General features: G+C 36.1%; 9 non-coding genes and 3 pseudogenes across 9 annotated transcripts; all 12 read right to left on the reverse strand.

Annotated features, from left to right (window-relative positions):
- Positions 1–356: 356 nt before the first annotated feature.
- On the reverse strand, positions 357–474 carry LOC139940194 (U5 spliceosomal RNA). Its single transcript, XR_011786412.1, has one exon. It is a non-coding gene; the product is annotated as a U5 spliceosomal RNA (small nuclear RNA).
- A 1,041-nt stretch (positions 475–1,515) lies between these two features.
- LOC139940182 (U5 spliceosomal RNA) lies at positions 1,516–1,635 on the reverse strand. Its single transcript, XR_011786400.1, has one exon. It is a non-coding gene; the product is annotated as a U5 spliceosomal RNA (small nuclear RNA).
- A 2,173-nt stretch (positions 1,636–3,808) lies between these two features.
- LOC139940173 (U5 spliceosomal RNA) lies at positions 3,809–3,902 on the reverse strand (annotated as a pseudogene).
- A 1,866-nt stretch (positions 3,903–5,768) lies between these two features.
- LOC139940217 (U5 spliceosomal RNA) lies at positions 5,769–5,893 on the reverse strand (annotated as a pseudogene).
- Positions 5,894–6,936: 1,043 nt separating this feature from the next.
- Positions 6,937–7,056, reverse strand: LOC139940209 (U5 spliceosomal RNA). The gene has a single exon (XR_011786426.1). It is a non-coding gene; the product is annotated as a U5 spliceosomal RNA (small nuclear RNA).
- A 1,072-nt stretch (positions 7,057–8,128) lies between these two features.
- LOC139940202 (U5 spliceosomal RNA) lies at positions 8,129–8,249 on the reverse strand. Its single transcript, XR_011786419.1, has one exon. It is a non-coding gene; the product is annotated as a U5 spliceosomal RNA (small nuclear RNA).
- A 3,113-nt stretch (positions 8,250–11,362) lies between these two features.
- LOC139940190 (U5 spliceosomal RNA) lies at positions 11,363–11,482 on the reverse strand. Its single transcript, XR_011786408.1, has one exon. It is a non-coding gene; the product is annotated as a U5 spliceosomal RNA (small nuclear RNA).
- A 2,052-nt stretch (positions 11,483–13,534) lies between these two features.
- On the reverse strand, positions 13,535–13,629 carry LOC139940170 (U5 spliceosomal RNA; annotated as a pseudogene).
- A 1,037-nt stretch (positions 13,630–14,666) lies between these two features.
- Positions 14,667–14,786, reverse strand: LOC139940180 (U5 spliceosomal RNA). Its single transcript, XR_011786398.1, has one exon. It is a non-coding gene; the product is annotated as a U5 spliceosomal RNA (small nuclear RNA).
- Positions 14,787–15,858: 1,072 nt separating this feature from the next.
- On the reverse strand, positions 15,859–15,978 carry LOC139940193 (U5 spliceosomal RNA). The gene has a single exon (XR_011786411.1). It is a non-coding gene; the product is annotated as a U5 spliceosomal RNA (small nuclear RNA).
- Positions 15,979–18,948: 2,970 nt separating this feature from the next.
- On the reverse strand, positions 18,949–19,068 carry LOC139940188 (U5 spliceosomal RNA). The gene has a single exon (XR_011786406.1). It is a non-coding gene; the product is annotated as a U5 spliceosomal RNA (small nuclear RNA).
- A 1,037-nt stretch (positions 19,069–20,105) lies between these two features.
- LOC139940186 (U5 spliceosomal RNA) lies at positions 20,106–20,225 on the reverse strand. Its single transcript, XR_011786404.1, has one exon. It is a non-coding gene; the product is annotated as a U5 spliceosomal RNA (small nuclear RNA).
- Between the last annotated feature and the right edge of the window lie 1,288 nt (positions 20,226–21,513).

The following is a 21,513-nucleotide window of genomic DNA, read 5'->3' on the forward strand; positions in this document are numbered from 1 at the left end:
AGGGCAAGAATACAAGGTTCGAATCCCACCTGTGTGATTTGTATACACAGAACTAGGGAAAGTACTGAGTATGCAGTGCTTAACACACATCGGTATAAGGACAAAACCAAAATTGATATTCTTTATCCCCCGATGCAAACTTAATTAACTGCTTATAGGAAATACCAAGTTTTTTAGAATATTGGGTTAAACAAAGAAAAGTAACTCCTGTGGGATTTGAACCAACGAGCTCCGGATTAACGCACCGTCACTCTAATAACTGGGCTATCAACCCGTTATTAGTGGTCTCCACACAATAGCTCAATGTTTAGTCTAATGTAACTCATATACATCTTCTACCTTTTATTTGTTCATAAGCCCAATCTTCCGAATGGGCAGTAAAAATTAGTCTATAGACTCATTAATTTGTTCCTCTGCACGGAAATCTTTAGTAAAAGGCGAAAGATTTATGCGAATGCAGTGAAACCAGAGTGCAGAATAAGCATTCTACCATGGTAGTCTTTCGTTACATGTGTAACAAAGTTCATGGCGTTAATTGAAACCAGTAAATAAAACTCTGGAACAAATTTGTCATAGATATTGTATTTTTCTCAATAAAAAAATATAATTAAAGTGGACATAATCAAATCTTTTAGAAGAAACTACCAGAAGAGGTATTATTATTAGTAGGTTTGAATATGTTAGTCAGATCATTGAATATTCATGAGAATGTGGTCAAGTAGTCGGAGCCTGGACTTGCATATCTATAGTTGTGCACTCGACCAATGGCAAGAAGACAAGTTTCGAATCCCGCGTGCACCCGAGTAATGGAAGCCTGTGTTTTTAATTTTCACAGAACTCGGTATAAAATACTGAGTATGCAGTGCTTATAATACAAATCGGTTTAAGAGTTCAACCAAAATGATAAATTTTGTATCCCCGATGCAAATATAGCGTTTATCAAATCATTGCGATACCCGCTGCTAAAACATCGGATTTGAATTGCCTCTAGCTGTACCGGTCAATCTCGGTGGTCTAGTTGGTAAGAATGTCGTCGGGGAATCTCACCCGAGTAGATTACTCTGTTTGTTTGTTTGTTTGGTTGGGTGTTTTTTTTACAGAACTTGGGAAAGTACTAAGTATACAGTGCCAACACACATCGGTGTAAGGGTAAAAGCAAACTTTTTATTATGTATTCCCCGATACAAATTTAATTAACGGCTTAGAAAATACTTTGGCTTAGCAATAGTGTTGCCGATACAGCCTAGGAAGCGGCAGCCAAGGGATCGTCTGTGGTGAAGTGATTTTTTTATTTCAAACATCAGGTAATAAGCCACAAGTGAAACGGACTGAGCAGGTTTTAAGAAATTGGGTTGACGATGAAAAGTTAATTCTGCGGGATATGAACCAACGACCTCCGGATTAACGACCGGCACTCTACCAGCTGAGTTTACAACCCGTTATTGGTGGTCTCCACACAATAGCTCAATGTTTAAATATTATTTACATACATGTTCTATCTTTTATTTATTTATTAGCCCAACCTTTCGACTGGGCAGTAAAAAATTAGTCTATAGACTCATTAAGTTGTTCCTCTGCACGGAAATCTTTAGTAAAAGGCGAAAGATTTATGCGAATGCAGTGAAACCAGAGTGCAGATTAAGTATTTCACCATGGTAGTCTTTCTTTACATGTGTTATAAACTTCATGGCGTTAAAGGAAATCGGCAAACAGAACTCTGGAACAAGTTATTCATACATGTTTACAGATTTTAATCTATTGCAAAGGTTGTATTTTTCTCAATCAAAAAATATACTAAAAGTGGAATTATATCGATTAGACTAGAAGAAACTATCAAAAGGGTGATAATTAAAGTAGGTTTCAACATATTAGCGAGAAAATTGAATATTCATGAGAATGTGGTCAAGATGTGCGCTTTAGCAATGGCAGGAAAACAAAATTCGAATCCCTTGTACCCGAGTTACAAGCTTGTGTTTTTAATTTTCACAGAACTCGGTAAAATACTGAGTATATACAATGCTTAATATAAACCGTGTAAGGGTAAAACAATGTATAGTTCGAAGACTCACCCCAAGCTAATTCGGCTGGTAATAGTGTTATCCGGCTATGTTCCATTAGGGAACTTGGAAATTAATTGATTTACTTAACCATTAATTGTACACGCAGTCACTGATTATGTGATGCCTCTGTGCAGTGTTAAGGACGCGTTAGACATTTTTGATGTTCAAACGAAGAGCTGTGAACGTCCATTTTGTCAAGAAAATTGAACATTTTGTTCAAGATTGTATAGCTGCTATAGCCAAACGTAAATGACCACAAACATACCACAGAATCTCTTTGTGATGCATGTTTATACAATTGAGAGTTATATTTTTATACTTGTAAGTTGCTTTGCTCTATTGTGTGCCTGTTTTTTTTCAATCAACATCATTGTTCAGCGTGTAAAAAGTAATAAGAGAGCATTATTTTTTTCATATGATTATGAAATTTGCAAAATACACCCTTTTTTTAAAGGCATGAAGTTCTCTGGCAACACTGTTCCACAGTTCAAAAAATACAAAAACTTTCTTTTTTAATTATGTGATGCCTGTTTTATACAACTGGGACTTATGTTGTCATAAGATGCTTTTATATTTTGTACTGATATTTTGTCAGTCTTCATCATTGTTAAGCATGTAGAAAGTCATAAAAAGAGCATTATTTTACAACTTTAAAACTATACAATCGCCAAAAAGCATGAAGCTTTTGCCAACACTGTTCCCCAGTTCAACAAATACCAAAACAGTTTTTTGAAATTCCTACAGACAAGTATCTTTAAATCTTTCAAGCCTGGTAGCCCAACTTTCCTAAATATGCCACTTTCGGACTTCTGACAAACTTATCAACCCCCTCTATTTCCCAAATTGAACTTTGTTCAAAACATCCCTTTTTGAAATAATGGATTATTCCATTTACAATTGACTGTACCTGTGTCAGGTGCACTTTTGGAAAGACCAAGGATGTATATTTACCATATTCAGTTGAAGGCAGGTAATATATTTGGTCTTAAGTGAAGCCTTCAACTTTGGGTAATTTTCAGAAAATAGCTAAATTAGGTGAAATATGGCAATTTTCTTATTTTTAACCGTTGTCATGACAACCAAAGTGCAATGCACAAACTATGCTTTCTTTTTACACTTTGGTTGAAGGAATTAACATGTGCAAAGAGTAAACAAAATCCATTAAAACAAAAATTCATATTTTTTTTATTATACAATTTGAAAATAAACACATTTTATTCCAAAAAAGGACGAAGTTTATGGCAGCACTGCTCCCCAGTTCAAAAAATACCAAAACTTTTTTTTGAAATTCTTACAGACCAGTATCTTATCTTTCATGCCTGGAAGCAAAACTTTCCTAAATATGCCACTTTGGGACTTCTGACAATTTTAGCAACCCCCTGTATTTCCCAAATTGACTTTTCCTCAAAACACCCTTTTGGAAATAATGGAATCTTCCATTCACAATTAACTGTACTTTTGTCAAACGTATTGTTGGAAAGATTAAGGATGCATATTTATCATATTCAGCTGAGAGGTAGGTCCACTATTTGGTTTTTACACAGTGGAGCCCTCAACTTTGGGTAATTTTTACTCATGAAAAGAGCTAAATTAGGTGAAATATGGTAATTTTCTACTTTTGACCGTTGTCATGGCAACGAAGGTGTAAATGCAAAACTTACCCCTTATTTTTACATTTTGGTTGATGGCCTTCACTTGTGCAAAGTTTAAACGAAATCCATTTTTGAAAGTCTGCCACCACTTCTTTGTTTTTTAGAGCAACCCAGTCTTAAGTTGTTCCTCTGCACGGAAATCTTTAGTAAAAGGCGAAAGATTTATGAGAATGCAGTGAAACCCGAGTGCAGAATAAGCATTCCACCATGGTAGTCTTTCGTTACATGTGTAACAAAGTTCATGGCGTTAATTGAAACCAGTAAATAAAACTCTGGAACAAATTTGTCATAGATATTGTATTTTTCTCAATTAAATAATATAATTAAAGTGGACATAATCAAATCTTTTAGAAGAAACAACCAGAAGAGGTATTATTATTTAAGTAGGTTTGAATATGTTAGTCAGATCATTGAATATTCATGAGAATGTGGTCAAGTAGTCGGAGCCTGGACTTGCATATCTATAGTTGTGCACTCGACCAATGGCAAGAAGACAAGTTTCGAATCCCGCGTGCACCCGAGTAATGGAAGCCTGTGTTTTTAATTTTCACAGAACTCGGTTTAAAATACTGAGTATGCAGTGCTTATAATACAAATCGGTTTAAGAGTTCAACCAAAATGATAAATTTTGTATCCCCGATGCAAATAATAGCGTTTATCAAACCATTGCGGTACCCGCTGCTATAACATCGGATTTGAATTGCCTCTAGCTGTACCGGGCAATCTCGGTGGTCTAGTTGGTAAGACACTGCTTTAGGGGTTACATGGTTAGTTGGTTAGAATCCATCCCGAGTGAGCTACTCATCAGTTTTTCTTTTACAGAACGTTGGAAAGTAGGCTAGTATACAGTGCTAATGCACAACGGTGTGAGAGTAAAACCAAACTTTTTATTCTTAATCCCCAAATACAAATTTAATTAACTGCTTAGTAGAAAACACCTTGACTTAGCAAAACAAAAATGTTTGCGATACAAACTTGGAAGCGGCAGCCAATGGATCGTCTTCAGGGGAAATTACCCTTTTATTATATCAAGTCATAAACCACAAGGGAAACCGACTGGGTAAACTTTTAATACTCCCGCAGGATTTGAACCAACGACCTCCGGATTAACGTATCGGCGCTCACCAACTGAGCTATACAACTCTATATCGGTGGCCTCCATACAATAGCTCAATTAAATTTGTATTACATTACATATGCTATCTTTTAATTACTCATTTGCCCAATCTTTCGACTGGGCAGGGAAAAATTAGTATTTATTAAGGGTGTTTGAGTTGTTCCACTGTATGCACAAACATCTTTAATTTAAGGGGAAAGATCTTTGCGAATGCAGTGAAACCAAGGTCATACAGAAGAAGTGTTTCACCGTGGTAATCTTTGTGTACATGTGTAATAAACTTCATGGCGTTAATTGAAATCAGTAAACAAAACTCTGGGGGAAAAAAAATCATACATTTATTTAAATTTTAGTCTATTGCAATGGTTGTATTTTTCTCAACCTAGAAATGATTTTTAACTGGAATTATATCAAATAATATAGAAGAAACTATCAAAATAAGTTATTATTAAAAGTAGGTTTTAATATTAGCGAGATTATTGAATATTCATGAGAAGGTGGTGCAGTTAGTCGGAGCCTGGACTTATTTCAATCTCTAGATGTGCCTTCAGGGGGTCCTTGAACAAGGGCAAGAATACAAGGTTCGAATCCCATCTGTGTGATTTGTATTCACAGAACTAGGGAAAGTACTGAGTATGCAGTGCTTAACACACATCGGTATAAGGACAAAACAAAAATTGATATTCTTTATCCCCCGATGCAAACTTAATTAACTGCTTAGAAAATACCTTGGCTTGGCTACGCAAACAAATGTTTGCGATACAACTTTGAAAGCGGCAGTCAAGTAACCAAGTTTTTTTTAGAATATTGGGTTAAACAAAGAAAAGTAACTCCTGTGGGATTTGAACCAACGAGCTTCGGATTAACGCACCGTCACTCTAATAACTGGGCTACCAACCCGTTATTAGTGGTCTCCACACAATAGCTCAATGTTTAGTCTTATGTAACTCATATACATCTTCTATCTTTTATTTGTTTATTAGCCCAATCTTAAGTTGTTCCTCTGCACGGAAATCTTTAGTAAAAGGCGAAAGATTTATGCGAATGCAGTGAAACCAGAGTGCAGAATAAGCATTCCACCATGGTAGTCTTTCGTTACATGTGTAACAAAGTTCATGGCGTTAATTGAAACCAGTAAATAAAACTCTGGAACAAATTTGTCATAGATATTGTATTTTTCTCAATAAAAAAATATAATTAAAGTGGACATAATCAAATCTTTTAGAAAAAACTACCAGAAGAGGTATTATTATTAGTAGGTTTGAATATGTTAGTCAGATCATTGAATATTCATGAGAATGTGGTCAAGTAGTCGGAGCCTGGACTTGCATATCAAGATGTGCACTCGACCAATGGCAAGAATGCAAGTTTCGAGTCCCGCGTGCGCCCGAGTAATGGAAGCCTGTGTTTTTAATTTTCACAGAACTCGGTAAAATACTGAGTATGCAGTGCTTATAATACAAATCGGTGTAAGAGTTCAACCAAAATGATAAATTTTGCATCCCCGATCCAAATAATAGCGTTTATCAAATCATTGCGGTACCCGCTGCTAAAACATCGGATTTGAATTGCCTCTATAGCTGTACCGGTCAATCTCGGTGGTCTAGTTGGTAAGAATGTCGTCGGGGAATCTCACCCGAGTAGATTACTCTGTTTGTTTGTTTGTTTGTTTGGTTGGTCTTTTTGTTTAACAGAACTTGGGAAAGTACTAAGTATACAGTGCCAACACACATCGGTGTAAGGGTAAAAGCAAACTTTTTATTATGTATTCCCCGATACAAATTTAATTAACGGCTTAGAAAATACTTTGGCTTAGCAATAGTGTTGCCGATACAGCCTAGGAAGCGGCAGACAAGGGATCGTCTGTGGTGAAGTGATTTTTTTATTTCAAACATCAGGTAATATAAAGCCACAAATGAAACGGACTGAGCAGGTTTTAAAAAATTGGGTTGACGATGAAAAGTTAATTCTGCGGGATATGAACCAACGACCTCCGGATTAACGACCGGCACTCTACCAGCTGAGTTTACAACCCGTTATTGGTGGTCTCCACACAATAGCTCAATGTTTAAATTTACATACATGCTCTATCTTTTATTTATTTATTAGCCCAACCTTTCGACTGGGCAGTAAAAACTTAGTCTATAGACTCGTTAAGTTGTTCCTCTGCACGGAAATCTTTAGTAAAAGGCGAAAGATTTAAGCGAATGCAGTGAAACCAGAGTGCAGGTTCAGTATTTCACCATGGTAGTCTGTCTTTACATGTGTTATAAACTTCATGGCGTTAATTGAAGTCAGTAAACAAAACTATTGAACGAATAATTATTCAACCATGTATATAAATTTCAGTCTATTACGAGGGTTGTTTTTTCTCAATCAAACAAGTTGTTTAAAGCGGAATTATATCAATTAGATTAGAAGAAACTATCAAAAGAGTTATTATTAAAGTAGGTGTGAATATATTACCGAGAATATTGAATATTCATGAGAATGTGGTCAAGTAGTCGGAGCCTGGACCAAAATTTAGATTCCTTTTCCCCCGATGCAAAATTTACGTCTTTTTAATCGTTGCGGTACCCGCTGCTAAAACATAAGATTCAAACTGCCTCTCTATATTGCAAAGGTAGTTGGTTCGAATCCCAACCGTGTATTATTCCTGTCTTTGTTTTCCCCCCTAAGGAACTCGGAAAAGTACTGAGTACACAGTGCTTATAATACAAATCGAAAACGGGTAAAACCAAATTATACATTTTTTTTTATCCCCGATGCAAATTTAACATTTATCAAAAAGTGCGGTACCCGCTGCTAACACTTCGGATTTGAATTGCCTCTAGCTAGCTGTACCGGTCAATCTCGGTGGTCTATATGGTGAGACAATGCTTAAGAGTTACAAAGGTCGTGGGTTAGAATCCAACCCGAGTACATTACCCGGCTTTTTTTTTACAGCACTTGGGAAAATACGAAGTACACAGTGCTTTACACACATCGGTGTAACGGTTAACCAAACTCTTTATTCTTTATCCTCCGATAGAAATTTTTTTATAACTGCTCCAAAAATACCTGACTCTTTTTTTCAAATATCAAATAACAAACTATAAGGGAAACCGACTGGGGAATTTGTTTTTAAATCGGCTGAACAGAGAAAATTTACTCCAGCGGGATTTTAACCAACGACCTCCGGATTAACGTATCGGCGCTCTACCAACTCAGCTATACAGACCTTCATTGGCCATCTCCAAAAACAAAGCTGAATATTGAAGCGTTATTTTAGTTCATGTTCTATCTTTTATTTATTTACTAGCCCAGTCTTTCGACAGGGCAGCGAAAAAATTAGTCTATAGACTCATTAAGTTGTTCCTCTGCACGGAAATCTTTAGTAAAAGGCGAAAGATTTATGCGACTGCAGTGAAACCAGAGTGCAGATTAAATATTTCACCATGGTAGTCTTTCTTTACATGTGTTATAAACTTCATGGCGTTAAAGGAAATCGGCAAACAGAACTCTGGAACAAGTTATTCATACATGTTTACAAATTTTAATCTATTGCAAAGGTTGTATTTTTCTCAATCAAAAATTATACTAAAAGTAAAATTATATCGATTAGACTAGAAGAAACTATCAAAAGGGTGATAATTAAAGTAGGTTTGAATATATTAGCGAGAAAATTGAATATTCATGAGAATGTGGTCAAGATTTGCGCTTTAGCAATGGCAGGAAAACAAAATTCGAATCCCATGTACCCGAGTTACAAGCCTGTGTTTTTAATTTTCATAGAACTCGGTAAAATACTGAGTATACGATGCTTAATACAAACCGTGTATGGGTAAAACCGAATTATTATATGTTGTTTTATCTCCTCGATTAACGTTTATCAAATCATTGCGGTACCCGCTGCTAAAACATCGGATTTGAATTTCCTCTAGCTGTACCGGGCAATCTCGGTGGTCTAGTTGGTAAAACACTGATTTAGGGGTTACAGGGGGTCGTTGGTAAGAATCCACCCCGAGTGAGCTACTCATCAGTTTTTCTTTTACAGAACGTTGGAAAGTAGGCTAGTATACAGTGCTAATGCACAACGGTGTGAGAGTAAAACCAAACTTTTTATTCTTAATCCCCAAGTACAAACTTAATTAACTGCTTAGTAGAAAACACATTGACTTAGCACGATGGGTAGAAGTGACCGATGGAGTGATGATGAAATTTTGAAACTAGTTGCATTTTTGGCCGACGATGCAGTCCAAAAACAGCTAGATGGGCATATAGGCCTACAAGAAACGGGAAAGTTTTCTGCCTGCGTGAAGCTGGATATTAACGGACCCCTGCCCATTGCAGATAAAAACTGAAAACCTTGGGAAAAAAGACTATAGGTCGGTATGATAATAGTTTTGTTTTTCAAGGCCTAAATATTTTCTATTGCATAAGTGTTCTCCTGCAAAAACATTTTTTTTTGAAGAAACATACATTTAAAAGTCTCTATGAAGCCATGAAAAAATGCTAGCCAATATAGGGCTAAAGCCTATTCCGTGTTCTCTCTTTGCACGATGGGAAAACAGCACTGTTGATGTTGGAAGGGAAGAATGCTTCTTTTTCTTTCTACTGCTATTGTCAGATTGTGCAAAATCGACTATGCGGTATTTTTTTCTATAAAACCTTTAACTATCTTGGCCCTAACATCGTGGACATTATTATGCAATCCTTCGAAAATGCCATTCAGAAAATTTCTAGGCCTTACCCCAGGGTTGATGCCCTTAACCCTGCCCCTGAGCAGGGTTAATTATTTCCTGGGAAAACGTCATTTCCCGGGAAATTCCCGGGAGTATTTTTGTAGTGTGAACAGATCAACCAAAAGTTCCCGGGAATTTCCCGGGAAATAACTATAGTGTGAACAGGTAAAAATTGAGGTGAACGCCAACACAAAACCTCTGGGTAAAACACGGACACAAAAGTCCATTCAATTACAGTTCTCAAAAGAAAAAAAAGCTGTCGCAGATGGAAAGCTCCCTTTCGCTTTTTCTAATAGCAACTTGCTCCCACCATTGGCCGCTCTTCATGGTAGACCAGATTGACCTTTGACCAATAAATACTTCCAGCAAGTGCCATGAAACCCGTCAATCGCACGACAAATTCCATCTGATTGTTATTCCGCATGTCTTTAAAACACTGTCACAGCAATCGTCTTCTCCTGACAAGACGCCAGCGACGTCTTCCCCGAACTGCAAGACTTCTTCTCCACCGTAATCACACAATAAATTGGTATAACAACATGCAAATACACAATTAAAGTGCAGCCATTTTGGGTCGCATGTGGCAAGGATTTTGCAGCCGGCCGCGTGGCATTGTGGGAACGGACTTCCGTCCACAAACATTGTAACTTCCGCATGGGCTGACCTGTTTACCACATTTCCTGGGGTTTGATCGTAAGTGTGAAACGACCGTGCATATTCCTGGGAAATAGTACTCCCGGGAGTTACTAAATTGGGATAGTGAGAACGGTTGCTGGGGTGGCGGTGGGGTTAAAAACTTCCGGGATTTTCCTGGGAGTTTATTTCCCGGGAAATGGCTCTGTAGTGTGAAAAGGGCTTATATCGGTGGCCTCCATACAATAGCTCAATTAAATTTGTATTACATTACATATTCTATCTTTTAATTACTCATTTGCCCAATCTTTCGACTGGGCAGGGAGAAAAATTAGTATTTATTAAGGTTATTTGAGTTGTTCCACTGTATGCACAAATATCTTTAATTTAAGGGGAAAGATTTTTGTGAATGCAGTGAAACTAAGGTCATACAGAAGAAGTGTTTCACCGTGGTAATCTTTGTGTACATGTGTTATAAACTTCATGGCGTTAAACGAAATCAGTAAACAAAACGCTGGGGGAAAAAATCATGCGTTTATTTAAATTTTAGTCTATTGCAATGGTTGTATTTTTCTCAATCTATAAATAATTTTAAATTGGAATTATATCAAATAGACTAGAAGAAACTATCAAAATAAGTTATTATTAAAAGTAGGTTTTAATATTAGCGAGATTATTGAATATTCATGAGAAGGTGGTGCAAGTAGTCGGAGCCTGGACTTATTTCAATCTCTAGATGTGCCCTCAGGGGGTCCTTGAACAAGGGCAAGAATACAAGGTTCGAATCCCATCTGTGTGATTTGTATACACAGAACTAGGGAAAGTACTGAGTATGCAGTGCTTAACACACATTGGTATAAGGACAAAACCAAAATTGATATTCTTTATCCCCCGATGCAAACTTAATTAACTGCTTAGAAAATACTTTGGCTTGGCTACGCAAACAAATGTTTGCGATACAACCTTGGAAGCGGCAGCCAAGTAACCAAGTTTTTTAGAATATTGGGTTAAACAAAGAAAAGTAACTCCTGTGGGATTTGAACCAACGAGCTCCGGATTAACGCACCGTTACTCTAATAACTGGGCTATCAACCCGTTGTTAGTGGTCTCCACACAATAGCTCAATGTTTAGTCTAAAGTAACTCATATACATCTTCTACCTTTCATTTATTCATTAGCCCAATCTTTCGACTGGGCAGTAAAAAATTAGTCTATAGACTCATTAAGTTGTTCCTCTGCACGGAAATCTTTAGTAAAAGGCGAAAGATTTATGCGACTGCAGTGAAACCAGAGTGCAGATTCTGTAATTCACCATGGTAGTCTTTCTTTACATGTGTTATAAACTTCATGGCGTTAAAGGAAATCGGCAAACAGAACTCTGGAACAAGTTATTCATACATGTTTACAAATTTTAATCTATTGCAAAGGTTGTATTTTTCTCAATCAAAATATATACTAAAAGTGGAATTATATCGATTAGACTAGAAGAAACTATCAAAAGGGTGATAATTAAAGTTGGTTTGAATTTATTAGCGAGAAAATTGAATATTCATGAGAATGTGGTCAAGATGTGCGCTTTAGCAATGGCAGGAAAACAAAATTCGAATCCCATGTACCCGAGTTACAAGCCTGTGTTTTTAATTTTCACAGAACTCGGTAAAATACTGAGTATATACAATGCTTAATACAAACCGTGTAAGGGTAAAACAATGTATAGTTCGAAGACTCACCCCACGCTAATTCGGCTGGTAATAGTGTTATCCAGCTTTGTTCCATTAGGGAACTTGGAAATTAATTGATTTACTTAACCATTAATTGTACACGCAGTCACTGATTATGTGATGCCTCTGTGCAGTGTTAAGGACGTGTTAGACATTTTTGATGTTCAAACGAAGAGCTGTGAACGTCCATTTTGTCAAGAAAATTTAACATTTTGTTTAAGATTGTATAGCTGCTATAGCCAAACGTAAATGACCACAAACTTACCACAGAATCTCTTTGTGATGCATGTTTATACAATTGAGAGTTATATTTTTATACTTGTAAGTTGCTTTGCTCTATTGTGTGCCTGTTTTTTTTTCAATCAACATCATTGTTCAGCGTGTAAAAAGTAATAAGAGAGCATTATTTTTTTCATATGATTATGAAATTTGCAAAATACACCCTTTTTTTTAAAGGCATGAAGTTCTCTGGCAACACTGTTCCACAGTTCAAAAAATACAAAAACTTTCTTTTTTAATTATGTGATGCCTGTTTTATACAACTGGGAGTTATGTTGTCATAAGATGCTTTTATATTTTGTCCTGATATTTTGTCAGTCTTCATCATTGTTAAGCATGTAGAAAGTCATAAAAAGAGCATTATTTTACAACTTTAAAACTATACAATCGCCAAAAAACATGAAGCTTCTGCCAACACTGTTCGCCAGTTTAACAAATACCAAAACAGTTTTTTGAAATTCCTACAGACCAGTATCTTTAAATCAATTTACAATTGACTGTACCTGTGTCAGGTGCACTTTTGGAAAGACCAAGGATGTATATTTACCATATTCAGTTGAAGGCAGGTAATATATTTGGTCTTTACTAAGTGAAGCCTTCAACTTTGGGTAATTTTCAGAAAATAGCTAAATTAGGTGAAATATGGCAATTTTCTTATTTTTAATCGTTGTCATGGCAACCAAAGTGCAATGCACAAACTATGCTTTCTTTTTACACTTTGGTTGAAGGAATTAACATGTGCAAAGAGTAAACAAAATCCATTAAAACAAAAATTCATATTGTTTTATTATACAATTTGAAAATAAACACATTTTTTTCCAAAAAAGGACGAAGTTTATGGCAGCACTGCTCCCCAGTACAAAAAATACCAAAACTTTTTTTTTGAAATTCTTACAGACCAGTATCTTATCTTTCATGCCTGGAAGCAAAACTTTCCTAAATATGCCACTTTGGGACTTCTGACAATTTTAGCAACCCCCTGTATTTCCCAAATTGACTTTTCCTCAAAACACCCCTTTTGGAAATAATGGAATCTTCCATTCACAATTAACTGTACTTTTGTCAAACGCATTTTTGGAAAGATTAAGGATGCATATTTATCATATCCAGCTGAGAGGTAGGTCCACTATTTGGTTTTTACACAGTGGAGCCCTCAACTTTGGCTAATTTTTACTCATGAAAAGAGCTAACTTAGGTAAAATATGGTAATTTTCTACTTTAGACCGTTGCCATGGCAACGAAGGTGTAAATGCAAAACTTACCCTTTATTTTTACATTTTGGTTGATGGCCTTCACTTGTGCAAAGTTTAAACTAAATCCATTTTTGAAAGTCTGCCACCACTTCTTTGATTTTTAGAGCAACCCAGTCTTAAGTTGTTCCTCTGCACGGAAATCTTTAGTAAAAGGCGAAAGATTTATGAGAATGCAGTGAAACCCGAGTGCAGAATAAGCATTCCACCATGGTAGTCTTTCGTTACATGTGTAACAGACTTCATGGTGTTAATTGAAACCAGTAAATAAAACTCTGGAACAAATTTGTCATAGATATTGTATTTTTCTCAATTAAATAATATAATTAAAGTGGACATAATCAAATCTTTTAGAAGAAACTACCAGAAGAGGTATTATTATTAAAGTAGGTTTGAATATGTTAGTCAGATCATTGAATATTCATGAGAATGTGGTCAAGTAGTCGGAGCCTGGACTTGCATATCTAGATGTGCACTCGACCAATGGCAAGAATACAAGTTTCGAATCCCGCGTGCACCCGAGTAATGGAAGCCTGTGTTTTTAATTTTCACAGAACTCGGTATAAAATACTGAGTATGCAGTGCTTATAATACAAATCGGTGTAAGAGTTCAACCAAAATGATAAATTTTGTATCCCTGATGCAAATAATAGCGTTTATCAAACCATTGCGGTACCCGCTGCTAAAACATCGGATTTGAATTACCTCAGCTGTACCGGTCAATCTCGGTGGTCTAGTTGATAAGAATGTCGTCGGGGAATCTCACCCGAGTAGATTACTCTGTTTGTTTGTTTGGTTGGGTGTTTTTTTTTACAGAACTTGGGAAAGTACTAAGTATACAGTGCCAACACACATCGGTGTAAGGGTAAAAGCAAACTTTTTATTATGTATTCCCCGATACAAATTTAATTAACGGCTTAGAAAATACTTTGGCTCAGCAATAGTGTTGCCGATACAGCCTAGGAAGCGGCAGCCAAGGGATCGTCTATGGGGAAGTGACTTTTTATTTCAAACATCAGGTAATAGGCCACAAGTGAAACGGACTGAGCAGGTTTTAAGAAATTGGGTTGACGATGAAAAGTTAATTCTGCGGGATATGAACCAACGACCTCCGGATTAACGACCGGCACTCTACCAGCTGAGTTTACAACCCGTTATTGGTGGTCTCCACACAATAGCTCAATGTTTAAGTATTATTTACATACATGCTCTATCTTTTAGTTATTTATTAGCCCAATCTTTCGACTGGGCAGTAAAAAATTAATCTATAGACTCATTAAGTTGTTCCTCTGCACGGAAATCTTTAGTAAAAGGCGAAAGATTTATGCGAATGCAGTGAAACCAGAGTGCAGGTTAAGTATTTCACCATGGTAGTCTTTCTTTACATGTGTTATAAACTTCATGGCGTTAATTGAAGTCAGTAAACAAAACTATTGAACGAATAATTATTCAACCATGTATATAAATTTCAGTCTATTACGAGGGTTGTTTTTTCTCAATCAAACAAGTTGTTTAAAGCGGAATTATATCAATTAGATTAGAAGAAACTATCAAAAGAGTTATTATTAAAGTAGGTGTGAATATATTACCGAGAATATTGAATATTCATGAGAATGTGGTCAAGTAGTCGGAGCCTGGACCAAAATTTAGATTCCTTTTCCCCCGATGCAAATTTAACGTCTTTTTAATCGTTGCGGTACCCGCTGCTAAAACATAAGATTCAAACTGCCTCTCTATATTGCAAAGGTAGTTGGTTCGAATCCCAACCGTGTAATATTCCTGTCTTTGTTTCCCCCTAAGGAACTCGGAAAAGTACTGAGTACACAGTGCTTATAATACAAATCGAAAACGGGTAAAACCAAATTATACATTTTTTTTTTATCCCCGATGCAAATTTAACATTTATCAAAAAGTGCGGTACCCGCTGCTAACACTTCGGATTTGAATTGCCTCTAGCTAGCTGTACCGGTCAATCTCGGTGGTCTATATGGTGAGACAATGCTTAAGAGTTACAAAGGTCGTGGGTTAGAATCCAACCCGAGTACATTACCCGGCTTTTTTTTTTTACAGCACTTGGGAAAATACGAAGTACACAGTGCTTTACACACATCGGTGTAACGGTTAAACCAAACTTGTTATTCTTTATCCTCCGATAGAAATTTATTTATAACTGCTCCAAAAATACCTGACTCTTTTTTCAAATATCAAATAACAAACCACAAGGGAAACCGACTGGGTAATTTGTTTTTAAATCGGCTGAACAGAGAAAATTTACTCCAGCGGGATTTTATCCAACGACCTCCGGATTAACGTATCGGCGCTCACCAACTCAGCTATACAGACCAACATTGGCTATCTCCAAAAACAAAGCTGAAAATTGAAGCGTTTTTTTAGTTCATGTTCTATCTTTTATTTGTTTACTAGCCCAGTATTTCGACAGGGCAGCGAAAAATTAGTCTATAGACTCATTAATTTGTTCCTCTGCACGGAAATCTTTAGTAAAAGGCGAAAGATTTATGCGACTGCAGTGAAACCCGAGTGCTTGTTGAGTATTTCACCATGGTAGTCTTTCTTTACATGTGTTATAAACTTCATGGCGTTAAAGGAAACAGGCAAACAGAACTCTGGAACAAGTTACTCATACATGTTTACAAGTTTTAATCTATTGCAAAGGTTGTATTTTTCTCAGTCAAAAAATATACTCAAAGTGGAATTATATCGATTAGACTAGAAGAAACTATCAAAAGGGTGATAATTAAAGTAGGTTTCAATATATTAGCGAGAAAATTGAATATTCATGAGAATGTGGTCAAGATGTGCGCTTTAGCAATGGCAGGAAAACAAAATTCGAATCCCATGTACCCGAGTTACAAGCCTGTGTTTTTAATTTTCATAGAACTCGGTAAAATACTGAGTATACAATGCTTAATACAAACCGTGTTAGGGTAAAACCGAATTATTATGTTGTTTTATCTCCTCGATTAACGTTTATCAAATCATTGCGGTACCCGCTGCTAAAACATCGGATTTGAATTTCCTCTAGCTGTACCGGGCAATCTCGGTGGTCTAGTTGGTAAGACACTGATTTATGGGTTACAGGGGTCGTTGGTAAGAATCCATCCCGAGTGAGCTACTCATCAGTTTTTCTTTTACAGAACGTTGGAAAGTAGGCTAGTATACAGTGCTAATGCACAACGGTGTGAGAGTAAAACCAAACTTTTTATTCTTAATCCCCAAGTACAAACTTAATTAACTGCTTAGTAGAAAACACATTGACTTAGCACAAAAAAAATGTTTGCGATACAAACTTGGAAGAGGCAGCCAATGGATCGTCTTCAGGGGAAATTACCCTTTTATTATATCAAGTCATAAACCACAAGGGAAACCGACTGGGTAAACGTTTAATTCTCAAGCGGGATTTGAACCAACGACCTCCGGATTAACGTCATCGGCGCTCACCAACTGAGCTATATAGCTCTATATCGGTGGCCTCCATACAATAGCTCAATTAAACTTGTATTACATTACATATTCTATCTTTTGTTTTTTTCATTTGCCCCGTCTTTCGACTGGGCAGGGAAAAATTAGTATTTATTAAGGTTGTTTGAATTGTTCCACTGCATGCACAAACATCTAAAGGGGAAAGATCTTCGCGAACGCAGTGAAACCAAGGTCATACTGAAGAAGTGTTTCACCGTGGTAGTGTATGTGTACATGTGTAATAAACTTCATGGCGTTAATTGAAATCAGTAAACAAAACTCTGGGGGAAAAAAATCATACATTTATTTAAATTTTAGTCTATTGCAATGGTTGTATTTTTCTCAACCTAGAAATGATTTTTAACTGGAATTATATCAAATAATATAGAAGAAACTATCAAAATAAGTTATTATTAAAAGTAGGTTATTAGCGAGATTATTGAATATTCATGAGAATGTGGTCAGGTAGTCGGAGCCTGGACTTATTTCAATCTCTAGATGTGCCTTCAGGGGGTCCTTGAACAAGGGCAAGAATACAAGGTTCGAATCCCATCTGTGTGATTTGTATTCACAGAACTAGGGAAAGTACTGAGTATGCAGTGCTTAACACACATCGGTATAAGGACAAAACCATGCCCCCCGATGCAAACTTAATTAACTGATTATAGGAAATACCTTGGCTACGCAAACAAATGTTTGCGATACAACCTTGGAAGCGGCAGCCAGGTAACCGACAGGGTAGATTTTTAGAATATTGGGTCGTAATGAATAAAAAGTAGTACTTACTTTTACTTAAATTTCAAGTATTTACTACCATCCATATGAATAAAAGGAAGTAAAAACTGTTACTTAAAAGTATTTACTAAAATGCTAAAAGTATCTACTTTTACCAAAAAGTAAATTCTTTTAATTTTAGCACTTACTTACTTCCATATGAATAAAACGGAGAATATACTACAAAATGCAAGTAAATACTAGTGATTTTTCAAGGTAGCTCCAGAGCTACCTTGGGCACAGAAGTAAAAGGCTCGTCCGAAGAAATGACAGTGTTTATGAATGTTCCTCACAGGATAAACGTTTTAGTCCAAAGGAAAGACATCACTGAAATATTAAATAGACACATACACAGTGTTTCACAACAGAAACAATACACACAAACTCAAACTACTTTTAATCAAACTTGTTTATATATGCTGAGGATAAAATAAAACCGTTTGTAAAAAAAACCGTTTTGTATCATTACAGTAAGCTTTTTAAAAAGATATAAAGAATTTTTTCAACTCAGAAATGAATGCCTCGATCATTAAGGCTTATTGTTCATAAAATCAGAAGAAGTAATTTTTTAAACAATTAAATGCATTTCAATAGAATGTTGTTCGTGTAATTATTAAAACTTTTAAATTTAATTTAAATAGCTATGCTCATATCAAGCTCTCATCTTCTCTATACAGCGCTGTCATGCTCCACTCCAAGTTTCAAAAGCTTAACAAAAACGTTTTTATTCTGTGTGTCCAGATGAGTCGTCTTCATCAAAATGTTGTCAGAATAAAAACCTCATGGCTGACTTGAAGATTTCTATGTTTCTATTAAATCAAATGCTGCTTTGGCTGTGTGTGTGAGTGCGTACGTAGACGTGAATGGGAGTTGTAATACAAAGGAAACCTTTTGTTGAGAGCCATTCAGCCATGGTATATCAGAAGTATTTACTCCAAAGCATTAAGTGAATACTTTGCAGTAAAAGAATAGGTTTATTCATACGGAATTTAGAAGATGCTTTTACTGAATGCTTCTACTTGGAAGTTTATGCTTTTACTTTTTGCTAGTACTTGTCAGTAAATACTACATTTTATTCATACGACCCATTGGGTTAAACAAAGAAAAGTAACTCCTGTGGGATTTGAACCAACGAGCTCCGGATTAACGCACCGGCACTCTAATAACTGGGCTTTCAACCCGTTATTGGTGGTCTCCACAATAGCTCAATATTTAGTCTAATGTAACTCATATACATCTTCTATCTTTTATGTTTGTTAGCCCAATCTTCCGAATGGGCAGTAAAAAATTAGTCTATAGACTCATTAAGTTGTTCCTCTGCACGGAAATCTTTAGTAAAAGGCGAAAGATTTATGCGAATGCAGTGAAACCAGAGTGCAAAATTAGCATTCCACCATGGTAGTCTTTCTGTACATGTGTAACAAAGTTCATGGCGTTAATTGAAACCAGTAAATAAAACTCTTGAACAAATTTGTCATAGATATTGTATTTTTCTCAATAAAACAAATATAGTTAAAGTGGACATAATCAAATCTTTCAGAAGAAACTACCAGAAGAGGTATTATTATTAAAGTAGGTTTGAATATGTTAGTCAGATCATTGAATATTCATGAGAATGTGGTCAAGTAGTCGGAGCCTGGACTTGCATATCTAGATGTGCACTCGACCAATGGCAAGAATGCAAGTTTCGAATCCCGCGTGCACCCGAGTAATGGAAGCCTGTGTTTTTAATTTTCACAGAACTCGGTATAAAATACTGAGTATGCAGTGCTTATAATACAAATCGGTTTAAGAGTTCAACCAAAATGATAAATTTTGTATCCCCGATGCAAATAATAGCGTTTATCAAACCATTGCGGTACCCGCTGCTAAAACATCGGATTTGAAGTACCTCAGCTGTACCGGTCAATCTCGGTGGTCTAGTTGATAAGAATGTCGTCGGGGAATCTCACCCGAGTAGATTACTCTGTTTGTTTGTTTGGTTGGGTGTTTTTTTTACAGAACTTGGGAAAGTACTAAGTATACAGTGCCAACACACATCGGTGTAAGGGTAAAAGCAAACTTTTTATTATGTATTCCCCGATACAAATTTAATTAACGGCTTAGAAAATACTTTGGCTCAGCAATAGTGTTGCCGATACAGCCTAGGAAGCGGCAGCCAAGGGATCGTCTGTGGGGAAGTGACTTTTTATTTCAAACATCAGGTAATAGGCCACAAGTGAAACGGACTGAGCAGGTTTTAAGAAATTGGGTTGACGATGAAAAGTTAATTCTGCGGAATATGAACCAACGACCTCCGGATTAACGACCGGCACTCTACCAGCTGAGTTTACAACCCGTTATTGGTGGTCTCCACACAATAGCTCAATGTTTAAATATTATTTACATACATGCTCTATCTTTTAGTTATATATTAGCCCAATCTTTCGACTGGGCAGTAAAAAAATAGTCTATAGACTCATTAAGTTGTTCCTCTGCACGGAAATCTTTAGTAAAAGGCGAAAGATTTATGCGAATGCAGTGAAACCAGAGTGCAGAATAAGCATTTCACCATGGTAGTCTTTCTTTACATGTGTTATAAACTTCATGGCGTTAAAGGAAATCGGCAAACAGAACTCTGGAACAAGTTATTCATACATGTTTACAAATTTTAATCTATTGCAAAGGTTGTATTTTTCTCAATCAAAATATATACTAAAAGTGGAATTATATCGATTAGACTAGAAGAAACTATCAAAAGGGTGATAATTAAAGTTGGTTTGAATATATTAGCGAGAAAATTGAATATTCATGAGAATGTGGTCAAGATGTGCGCTTTAGCAATGGCAGGAAAACAAAATTCGAATCCCATGTACCCGAGTTACAAGCCTGTGTTTTTAATTTTCACAGAACTCGGTAAAATACTGAGTATATACAATGCTTAATATAAACCGTGTAAGGGTAAAACAATGTATAGTTCGAAGACTCACCCCAAGCTAATTTGGCTGGTAATAGTGTTATCCGGCTTTGTTCCATTAGGGAACTTGGAAATTAATTGATTTACTTAACCATTAATTGTACACGCAGTCACTGATTATGTGATGCCTCTGTGCAGTGTTAAGGACGTGTTAGACATTTTTGATGTTCAAACGAAGAGCTGTGAACGTCCATTTTGTCAAGAAAACTGAACATTTTGTTTAAGATTGTATAGCTGCTATAGCCAAACGTAAATGACCACAAACATACCACAGAATCTCTTTGTGATGCATGTTTATACAATTGAGAGTTATATTTTTATACTTGTAAGTTGCTTTGCTCTATTGTGTGCCTGTTGTTTTTCAATCAACATCATTGTTCAGCGTGTAAAAAGTAATAAGAGAGCATTATTTTTTTCATATGATTATGAAATTTGCAAAATACACCCTTTTTTTTAAAGGCATGAAGTTCTCTGACAACACTGTTCCACAGTTCAAAAAATACAAAAACTTTCTTTTTTAATTATGTGATGCCTGTTTTATACAACTGGGAGTTATGTTGTCATAAGATGCTTTTATATTTTGTCCTGATATTTTGTCAGTCTTCATCATTGTTAAGCATGTAGAAAGTCATAAAAAGAGCATTATTTTACAACTTTAAAACTATACAATCGCCAAAAAACATGAAGCTTCTGCCAACACTGTTCCCCAGTTCAACAAATACCAAAACAGTTTTTTGAAATTCCTACAGACCAGTATCTTTAAATCAATTTACAATTAACTGTACCTGTGTCAGGTGCACTTTTGGAAAGACCAAGGATGTATATTTACCATATTCAGTTGAAGGCAGGTAATATATTTGGTCTTTA

The sequence above is a fragment of the Asterias amurensis genome, chromosome 7 (genome assembly GCF_032118995.1).
Source record: "Asterias amurensis chromosome 7, ASM3211899v1".
NCBI classification, from domain to species: Eukaryota; Metazoa; Echinodermata; class Asteroidea; order Forcipulatida; family Asteriidae; genus Asterias; species Asterias amurensis.